Below are 11502 nucleotides of genomic sequence, written 5' to 3'. Positions count from 1 at the left end.
GGATGTTCTTGAAGAAATACAAAGTGGACTTCTGGAAAGTGGTTCTTGACCTGGGCACTGGCTTTGCAGTTTTGGAAAATCCAGTGAAAAGAATGTTTATAATACGTGCTCTTTTCTGTATCTGTGTTGTACTTCAAAGAAAACTTTAACAACTAACCTTTAATCTGAAAGTTGACTGAGAGTTAAAAGTTTCAATTTTTCACAGGTAAGAAAATAATGTGAAATGTTTTGAAATGAACCTGATATATTTATTATACTCTGTGACATATACTACTGCATTTGGTGGCCTGTATGATCCTATAACACGGAGGATTATAAGACAATCCTAGAATTGAAAGAGACAGTGAAAACCTCTATTTCAGACTCATGATTTTGAGGTAACTTTATATTTTTGCTGTTAAATAATATCTGTTCAGATTTTATAAATTTGACTCCAAAGGCAAGGGAAATAAAGGCAAAGATAAATGAATGGGGCTACATCAGAGTAAGAAGCTTTAGCACAGAAAAAGAAACTGACAACAAAACAAACAGCCAACAAAATGAGAAATATTTTCAAACAACAGCTCAAATAAGGGCCTAATATCCAAAATATAAAAAGAACTCACAAAACTCAACAACAAACAAATAAACAATCCAATAAAAAAATGGGAAGAGGACATGAACAGACACGTCTCCCTGGAAGAAATACAAATGGCCAACAGATATATGAAAAAATGCTCATCATCACTAAGTATTTGAGAAATGCAAATCAAAACTATAATGAGATCCCACCTCACACCTGTTAGATTAGCTATTATCAACAAAACAGGTAATAACAATGCTGGAGAGGCTGTGGAGAAAAAGGAACCCTCATTCACTGTTGGTGGGAATGTAAAGTAGTACAACCATTATGGAAGAAAGTATGGTGGTTCCTCAAAATATTAAGAATAGGACTACCTTATGACCCAGCAATCCCTCTACTGGGTATATACCCTCAAAACTCAAAATCATTGGTACGTAAAGACATGCAATTCCATGTTTATTGCAACATTGTTCACAGTGACCAAGATATGGAAACAACCAAAAAGCCCTTCAATAGAAGATTGGATAAAGGAGATGTGGTACATATATACTATGGAATACTACTCAGCCATAAGAAATGATGACATAGGATCATTTATGACAATGTGGATGGAGCTTGATAACATTATACTGAGTGAAATAAGTAAATAAAAAAAAAAAGAACTGTACAATTCCATACATAGGTGGGACACAGAATTGAGACTCATGGACATGAATGAGTGCAGTGGTTACCAGAGGAAGGAGCAGGGAGGAGAGGAAGGGGGGTGGGGAGTGAAGAGGGGCACAAAGAAAACCAAATAAAAGATGATAGAGGATAATTTGACTTTGGGTGATGGGTATACAACATAATCAAATGTCAAAAAAATCTGGAGATGTTTTCTCTGAATCTATGTACTCTAATTGATCAATGTCACCCTGATAAGATTAATTGCCTAAATGAAATAAAAAGATAATATCTGTTCCAGAGTTACAGCTCAGAGGCATAAATAGGCATGCAGAGATTATGGGGTTACTGTGTCAACCTTCTGGAGTCAGTCAGGGGCCCTACTTCACACTAGAATTATGGAAGTGTCTGATTCTCTTTGAATCAATGTATAAACCCCTTTTAAATTTACTCCCAGTGCTGAATGTGGTCCAGATTGAGGAGTTAACTTCTTAAAGTCTGGAAGTTATCTCCAAGGATTTGTGATGTACTGATGAGCAGACTTAGCCTATCTACACCTGAAACCACCATCGTGTCAGTATAGTATGCTATGCAAGGCTTCCTAAGCCTTGCATAGGAAGCCTAAGGTTGAAAATCTTTCTAAGCACAATTACTGTGAAGTTAGGTGATGGTCATTTACAAAAGAAATTGCAATGTAAAAATAGGTAAAGGTGTACATTCTCTGTTCAGTTAAATTTTTTCATCATCTGGGTATAATTTCTAGAACACATAATGGAATAACAAAACCACAACAAATGGCAGCCAGAAATTAGAGATGCCAGTTTAGCCTAATTTAACTGTTAGCTAGTGTATGATCATGGGCAGTTGTTAAAACTGAGAACACAATGTTTATTATCAGTTAAATAAAAAGATTGAATTTGGTTATCATTAATTTTCCTTCTGAACTTCAGAATTATGTAGTTCTCAGTATAGCACTAGTTTTTAAACAACTTAAATGCATTTCATGCTTGCTTTTTCTCTTATTATTTCTTTTATTTTTTCTGGATGAAAATTTATCTTTACTGAAACCTGAAATTCATCTCAATTCAAGCTTATTAATTTAATGATAAGTATGGGAAGTATAGAGAGAAAATTACTAATTTTGCAACTAATTTAAGCACCCCTAATGATCAGCAATTATCAGAAATAAAAGGGTGCGAGTAATACTTGATAAACCCACTTAATTAACAAAATTTTTCTTTGTGCTTGACAAAGTTTAATATAAAGAAAACATTTATAGATAACTCAACTGTACTACAATCATATTTATAAAGATGTCACCTCAAGCTCTGGCTAATGTTAAGAATATTAACATGAATTTGAACCAGTATTCAAATAATAGTAACACTGAGTTCATGAATACTTTATTACATGCCCTACTTTAACATTATATGTGACTAACATTTATGTTCTATTTTGAAATATTTTTCTTCAATTGGCTCCCTAGCAATTTTGTTCAGAAAAGTTTAAAGTTGTGCTAAAAGCATATTGTTTTGTCAGCATATTTAATTTACTTTGATTAAAAGTAAACTTAAATAAAAGAAATAGCTTTGTTAGATAATTTTAGAAAATAGCCAAGCATAGAGCATAAGAAAAATAATTAAAAAAGGGAGGATACAAAAGAAATAACAATGTATGAAACAATTTAAACCTTTTGAACTTCTTTGGTTTGTGAAAGACCGGCTGATAAATGAAGAAACGGACAAAGACATTCATTTGTAGATTCCAGATGTAATTGAAGAGTTGGAACACACAAGAATGAGAGATTTCACAGGCAATATTTATATCCATTTCCTTATTTAAAAAATAAATTAACACTATTCTAAAACAAAATCTACATATGTGCAATCTATAAATGCCTTTAAAATGATGAGACACTGACAAGAAAAATAAAAGATGTACAGATCTGACACCAAGAAATATAAAAATTTTTGAGTGGAGAAAGTCATTACATAATAAGTCCATACTGGAGAATTTATTGATTTTTATTCTTTATAATCCCTGCACAAAAGGATAAGACCATGGAACACCAAAAGTATAAGTTGAAAGAGTACAAGCATCTCTACTTCTCATCTTGCCAAAGAGCTTTTAATAGCACCTCTATTCTGTTTGGAAAGAAGAGCTGATCAAATGGATTATTTCTTCCCCACTGAAAACCTGGAGCCATTGTTATCAGCATGAAAATACATGGATGTGGACAACAGGGCTGGAAACTGGGCGTGGCTATTCCAGAAAAGAGATTATAAGAAATATATCTCTCTCCAAATGCAGTGGTGATAACCTGGTCCAAATAAACAAATAATTTTTGCTGAGCAAGAAGTTCTTAAAATCAAAATTATTTATACCAGGTGCTGCACAAGACTGGAAAGTTTTGTTGTTAAATGACTGGTTTGATATTTTCAAATCAACTTCCTAATATAATTTTTGCAAAATAATTTTAAAAGCCCATGAGTTAAAAATCTGTTCTTATTAACTCAACAGCTAAATTTTTCTAGTTCATAAGTAGTTTTCAAAATACCTGAAGCAACAAATGAAAATGGATAATTTGGGTAATAAGAATTTACTTGAGAACTTGAATTAATTAAGTGTGTTATATATTTGTAATGTATTTTCATGTGAAGCTATCAAAACTACATTTTTCTTCAGTCACTTTGCCCTTTTTTAAATTTACATGCATTTCAAATAAGATTCAAGCAAACTTTATGATTCATTGCATTTTATTCATCAACACATTGCTTTCTAAGAGTTCTTTGATGTTTGAGAAATCTTGTGTGTCTTTTGGATAAGCCTTCTTAAGCCTTTTTCCCTCAAGTCAGAAAGTTATACTTCAGTAAGTAAAGAAATATCCGAGGACTAAAAATTTGCTTTGCTGCAGAGAACTAAGAATGTCCCAGAGAATTGCCAACACACATCTCCTTTATCCACAAACCAAATAGAAGTCAGGGAGCAAATACTTGACAACTGATCAGTGTATTGGAAAATAATCAACAGCACAGAAAAAAAGTAAAAATCGCATTGCAAGGCCAGAGTAAAAATAAAAACACTGCTTCAAAAGGAAAGATATTGACAATGAAAATGCATTCTAAATGGTATGTGTCCTGTGCAAAAGAATAGGAAAGACAAATAAAATACAATCTGTTTCTTGGATTTAGATTTACTTTAGAGCAAAGCAAAGAAAAATTTATGTCCTTTGGATTGGCTTTGGATCTAAATATTTTAGGAAGAAATTGAGAGAAAAGAATTGTGTTCTTTCCAGTACATTGATATTTACCACATTGCCCCCTAACAAAAGATTATTAGTTAAGTCAGTTGCACTATGGGTAATAATTACCTTCACCTGAGATACCTAGAAAAATGTGTATTCTTGAATAATGCGTTCTTATCACATTTTATACCATAGCATATAAATTAGATGGTTTAACTTCAGTAAAACTGAATAAGTCAAATATGTTCCATGAAAATTATGAGCAATCACAGCATGCTGTAGCAGAAAACTAGATAGATTTTATGTCAGGAATTCATGACCATAAATTCTGAATCTATTTAATCATTTTCAAATTTAGTTCCCTTATTTATAGGATGAGTAACTAGATTATACTGAGTAAATAAAACAATATGTGTAAAGGGTCCAGTAGAGTGTCATTTCTTAGAAGATTGCTATTACAAAGCATCCTTTAGGCAACTTGAAGATGGATTTCAAACTTGAAAAAGCAGAAAGGATGATCTTCTCATTTTTTTTGGCAGGTCTGAGAAAAAATCTGTCAAGAATTCCCATGTGAATACATGGTTTGTGCACCAAATAGATCTGTGGCAGTTCCTTCATTTAACTAACATGTGTGAATTAGTGCCTGGTATAGTCACAACTGATCATAACAGCCTTGCAAACTACTCTTCAAACAGTGGCACTTTGGCTGCTTCCCCTTTTCTGTTCAATTTAGTTCAGTATACATTTATTCCTAGATATTAAAAGTTTCAAAGTTGAATACTGCATGGTCTCTTGATGTTAGGCATTCACATAAAAGAAGGTCGCTGTAAAGAAGGTTAGTATTTTCAATACAATTTTAAAGTAATTACTGGAGCACAAAAGAACTCCACAACTATAGATTTGGGAGGGATGTATTAGAGAAGCTGGGACAAGAACGATGGGGAAGTGAGTGAACAGCCTTAAAGAGTGCACACAGGCCAATCCAGTGGAAGAGGGTTGGTAGTACAAGAAACCCAGAGTCATAAAACAGCTAGATATTTAGGGGCCTGCAGAAGTCAAATATCTATATAATTGATTAGGAATATAAACGGACTAGACTGATGACGGTACTTATACTAACAAGACAATAGGGCTTTGAGGAAATAAAATGGTGGTGGATTCATTTTTGACAATGCCAGATAGTGTCAAAAAGAAATCTTCACTTTTTAAATATAGCACAAAACAGTATTGCCAGATGATCTGTTCCCTAATACCTTATCATTATAATGAATCAAAGCTGGAAATTTGTACTAGGGAAACTGCCTTGGTCTGGCTTTTGGACAGAAGACAAAGACTTCAAAAACTTAGGGGCTGCACCCATATATCAGTGATCACAGACAGACCACACAGGGTCTGATATCAAAATGTTGCATGGCACATGGTATATTGAGACAGTATTTAAAAATAGTTTAATTTCTGAGGACCATGGATTATTCATTTGTAAAGTAAGAACATTAAATAAAATCTGTACTTCCGATATGTTTGACACAATATGATTCCATAATAATACATAAGCTAATAAATCTAATTAGTTTTCTTGTCATTTTGGAGCACAAAAATGACATGCACTGTATTGTTAATGTTCCATTAATTATAAGTTAAATAACATAAATTTTTACAATATTATTTTTCTAGGGCTACCATAACAAATTATCAGAAACTTAACGGCTTTAAACAACAGAAGTGTTTTCTCTCCCAGTTGTGGAGACCAAACGTCTGAAATCAAGTTGTTGATAGGGGTATGCTCCTCTGATGGAGAATACTACCTTTCTCTTCCAGCATTGAGTAGCTGCAGGGTTACTTCAGCTTGAGGTACATAACTACAAATTCTGTCTCATTTTTTTTTAAGTAAGAGGAGGGGAGATGGAGAGACGGACTCCCACATACACCCTGACCGGGATCCCACCCAGCAACCTCTGTCTGGAGCCAATGCTCTAATCAACCGAGCTATCTTAAGTGCCTGAGCAGACACTCAGACCAATCAAGCCATTAGCTGTCAGACGGCAAGAGAGAAAAAAGGGGGAGAGGGAGGGGAAGAAAAGCAAATGGTTGCTTTTCAGGTGTGCCCTTACCAAGACTTCAACCCAGAATGTCTGTATGCCAGGTCAATGCTCTATCCACTCAGCCTACCAGCCAGGGCTCTGCTTCGATTTTTAAATTTTTTTTTTGTATTTTTCTGAAGTGAGAGTAGGAGAGGCAGAGCAATAAACTCCTGCATGTCCCCGTGTAAGATCCACCGGGCATGCCCACCAGGGGACAATGCTCTGCCCATCTAAGCCGTTGCTCTGTTGCAACCGGTGCCATTGTAGTGCCTGAGGCCGAGGCCATGAAGCCATCCTCAGGCCCTGGCCAACTTTGCTCCAAGGGAGCCTTGGCTGTGGGAGGGGATGAGAGAGAGAAAAAAGAGGGGGGTAGGGTGGGGAAGTAGATGGGCGCTCCTTCTGTGTGCTCTGGCCTGGAATTATACCTGGGACTTCCACACACCTGGCCAATGCTCTACCGCTGAGCTGACCGACCAGGGCCTCTGCTTCGATTTTTATAGGGCCATTTCCTTTTATAAGGACACTAGTTGTTGGATTTAGGGGCCTAACTGAACCAGGATGATCTCATTTTAATATCCTTGTCTTAATTACATCTTACCTTTATTCCACATAAAGCTACATCCTGAGATTCTAGATAGGCACTACTTATTTTTTTTTTTTGAGGACATTTATTTAACCCACTAAAATCACCAGTAAATTATTAAGTAATTTCTCATTTTTGCTTGTTGTTATGAGATAGTAGCTTGTATCAGACCATCTCTCCAGATAAGAACTCTAAAACCTGGATAAAACACAAAATACTCTGTATAAGATTTTTAAAAGCTAGCTCCTAGAGCAGGCAGAAAATGCCTGTGACAGCCAGGACTTCACGAAGGCCAAATTACAGGGAAAAGCAGAAACATCTTGAAAGGAGTCAGATACTCTGTCACTTAGCCTTTTCATCTATTCATAACCTCACAGGCTGAAACACCAGGCAGAAAGTCATGGAGAGCTTTTGACAATCTCATGATTGAGAGAAACCAGAGAAACAGAAGTAGAATGCAGGGTGACCAAGGCAGTCAGTATTTCAGTGACTAAGATTTTTAGAAAAGGAAGGAACAGAGATGTTTGCTTTTGGCAATTTTTTTCCTCAAAGTATTTGTAATTTCATAAATTCTGCCATATTCTAGAAAATGAAAACAAAAAAACCATTGGCGAAGAGATTAAAAAGGTAAATGAAGATGTGACAATCTAACAATGCTAGAGAGAAAAACAAAACAAAACAAAAACAAAAACTTAACCTCCACCCATGAAAAGAAATATTGGTAAATATCTCAGACATTTAATGAAATCCCTGTATTGCTATATCCTCGAAATGTGATAAAGCAAAACATAGACCATATGCTTCAAATTAGTTCAACACATGATTGAAACAAGGTGATATTCCTGCCCTTCAGTTGTTTCCCAGAAGAAAATTAAATACCAAATCAAAAATAAAAACAACAAACAAATTGACCTGAGAAATAGACCCATTGATAATCAATTTATTAGAATTATTTGAAAAGAAAAGAAGCCTTGGCTGGATAGCTCAGTTGGTTAAAGCATCATCCTGAAGCACAGAGGTTGCTGGTTCAATTCCCGATCAGGGCACATACAAGAACAAATTAATGTTCCTGTCTCTCTCTCTTGCACTCTCCCTTCTTCTCTCTAAAATCAATAAAATAAACATTTTTTAAAATCTCACAGTTCTTTAAAAAAAACAAACAAGAAATAAATGAAAGGGTGGGAACTGTGATTATATGTTTCTAAAAAGTGATGACAAGATAGAGATTCAAAGGAGAACTGGTATTTGCATAATTTAATTAACCTATGAAACCCCAATACATCAATAAATAATTTTCAAAAGTATGCTTCAGAAATATGACCCTTGAAGAGGAATGAAAATTTAGTACATGTATTCTGGATTTTCTGTCCTATTTAATAAACCTACCTTACTATTTATGTTCCAGCATTGCACTGTTTTAATTATTATTAAAAAAAATCTGACTTATGTTTTAAATGATTTTATTGAGTTATAATTTTTACATTATTAAATTCTCTCATTTTAAGTATATAATACATAATGTAATATAATAATAATAACAAAGACAATCCAATATACTTGTAAAGATGAATGATTTTAAGCGTTATATCATGTGCCCAATGCCATGTAGGTGAAGTATTTATTTAAGTCCTTTGTCTTCTTTTCATTAGTTGTTAGACTTATAAATAAATTATAAGAGTTCTTTATGTATTCCAGGTACAATATCTTTATTAGATATATGTTTGCAAATGAGTTCTTTCTTTTAGTCTGTGTTTTGTTTTTCATTTTCATAATAGAACCTTTCAGCCTTGGCCGGTTGGCTCAGTGGTAGAGCGTTGGCCTAGCGTGCTGGAGTCCCAGGTTCGATTCCCGGCCAGGGCACACAGGAGAAGCGCCCATCTGCTTCTCCATCCCTCCCCCTCTCCTTCCTTTCTGTCTCTCTCTTCCCCTCCCACAGCCAAGGCTCCATTGGAGCAAAGTTTGCCCAGGTGCTGAGGATGGCTCTGTGGCCTCTGCCTCAGGTGCTAGAATCACTGTGATTGCGGCAGAGCGACGCTCCCGATGGGCAGAGCATTGCCCCCTGGTGGGCATGCCCGGTGGATCCCGGTCGGGCGCATGCGAGAGTCTGTCTGACTGCCTCCCCGTTTCCAACTTCAGAAAAATACAAAATAATAATAATAATAATAATAATAGAGCCTTTCATAAAAAAGTTTTAATTTTGATAATGTCCAATTTCTCAATGTGTTTTTTAATGGAGTATGCTTTTGAAATAATATTATGCAAATATTTTTCTAACTCATGGTAATATAGATTTTTAAGAATTTTTTTCTTTTAGACTTTATTGTTTAAGTTCTTACATTTATATCTGAATTGTATTTATAATCTTTTGTTAGTGTTCTATTTGCTTTTAAATTACCATATAAGAATGTTTTTAAGCTGTAGATAGTGTTTCACACATAATATATTGGGTTTGAATAGGTTTTACTATGGTAATTATAATTCAAATTAAAAACACTTATCACCTTATTAATACCTTTTGCTATATAATATGTTCAATTTTGGGGTGAGCAAGTATAAATCATATATCTAATGAGTGTCTTTAAAAATAATTATCTATATTATAATTTTTATGTTTGATGTTTAATATTGTTAGTTCTCCTTTATTCAATCTATTAACAAATTGTTTTGATTAAACCACATATAGTAATTTATAATAATAGTACAAATTAAAACGGCAAAAGTGATTAGGTGATACTACACCAAACTAAAAAGGACCTGCATACACAGGAAAAGAAATAAAATGAATGGCAAGTTATGCAATGGGAGAAAATATCTCCAAATTACATATACGCTAAATGGTTAATATCTAAATAATATATAGTACTTCTGTAATTCTAAAGCAAAACAAAATAAAACTCAAACAACCCAATTAAAAAATGGCAGAGGAACAGAATAGACATTTTTCCAAAAAAGACATCCAAAGAGCCAACAGATATGTGAAAAAATGCTCAGTATCACTAATCATAATGAAAATGCAAATCAAAATCACAGTAAAAAATTACAGCTGTTGGAATAGCTATCATGAAAAAGACAAGAATGACATGTGTTGGTAAAGATGTGGAGAAAAAGAAATCCTTGAGCACTGTTAGTTAGAATATAAATTGATATTGCCATACAGAAAAACTATGGAGGATCTTTCAAAATAAAACTACCATATTTTTCAGCAATCCCAATTCTGGATACATATCCAAATGAACTGAAATCTGGAACTTCAAGGGATAACTGGGCTCCCATCCACGTTCATTACGGCTTTTATTCACAACAGCCAAGATATACAAACAAACTTTGACAATCTATGTACAAATGAATAAAGACCATGTAAAATACACACGCACACACACATACTTCCACACACATATATACAAATACATATACACACACAGTGGACTATTTTTCAGCTGAGAACAAGAAGGAAATCCTACCTTTTGATGACAGCGTGGATGATGGATGAACTGGAGGGCATTATTATTATGCTGAATGAAATTAGTCAGACAGAAAAAAACAAATAATGTGTGATCTCACTTATATGTGGGATCTAAAAAAGCTGAACTCAAAGAAACGGAGAGTAGAATGGTGGTGTGCCAAATCCTGGTGAGTGGGGGAAATGGAGAGAATTTGGTTAAAGAGTACGACTTGTTAATTTAAGATGAATAAGTTCTGGTATATATTGCACAACATGGTGATCCTAGTTAACGAAGCTGCATTAAATACTTGAAAGTCGCTAACCGAGTAGATCTTAAATATTCTAATCACAAAAATGAAGTGCTAATTATATGAAATGATAGAAATGTCAACTAATCCTAATCTGGTAATTAATTAATCATTCTGCAATATAGAAGTATATCAAATCAACACATTAAACACTTTAAACTTGCCTGACCTGTGGTGGTGCAGTGGATAAAGCGTCTACCTGGAAATGCTGAGGTCGCTGGTTCGAAACCCTGGGCTTGCCTGGTCAAGGCACATATGGGAGTTGATGCTTCCAGCTCCTCCCCACCTTCTCTCTCTGTCTCTCTCACCTCTCTCTCTCTCTCTCTCTCCCTCTCTCCCTCTCTCCCTTTCTCTCTCCTCTCTAAAATGAATAAATAAAATTTAAAACAACAACAAAAAACACTATTAACCCTTTAAACTTGTACAATGTTAAATATAAATTAAATTTCTACAAAGCTGAACAAAAATAAAAAAAATATTATAATTAATCTAGGATTTTTCTTGGCACAAACATGCTTTATAGATTTAAGCCACTTAACATTGTATTATATACAGAGGTGGATTAAGGTCGGCTGAGGCCCTGGGCCCAGAAGAAAATATTGGGCTCCTTATATTAGAA

This window comes from Saccopteryx bilineata, chromosome 6, assembly GCF_036850765.1.
Source record: "Saccopteryx bilineata isolate mSacBil1 chromosome 6, mSacBil1_pri_phased_curated, whole genome shotgun sequence".
Lineage (NCBI taxonomy): Eukaryota > Metazoa > Chordata > Mammalia > Chiroptera > Emballonuridae > Saccopteryx > Saccopteryx bilineata.
Note: the sequence above shows the minus strand (reverse complement) of the source record.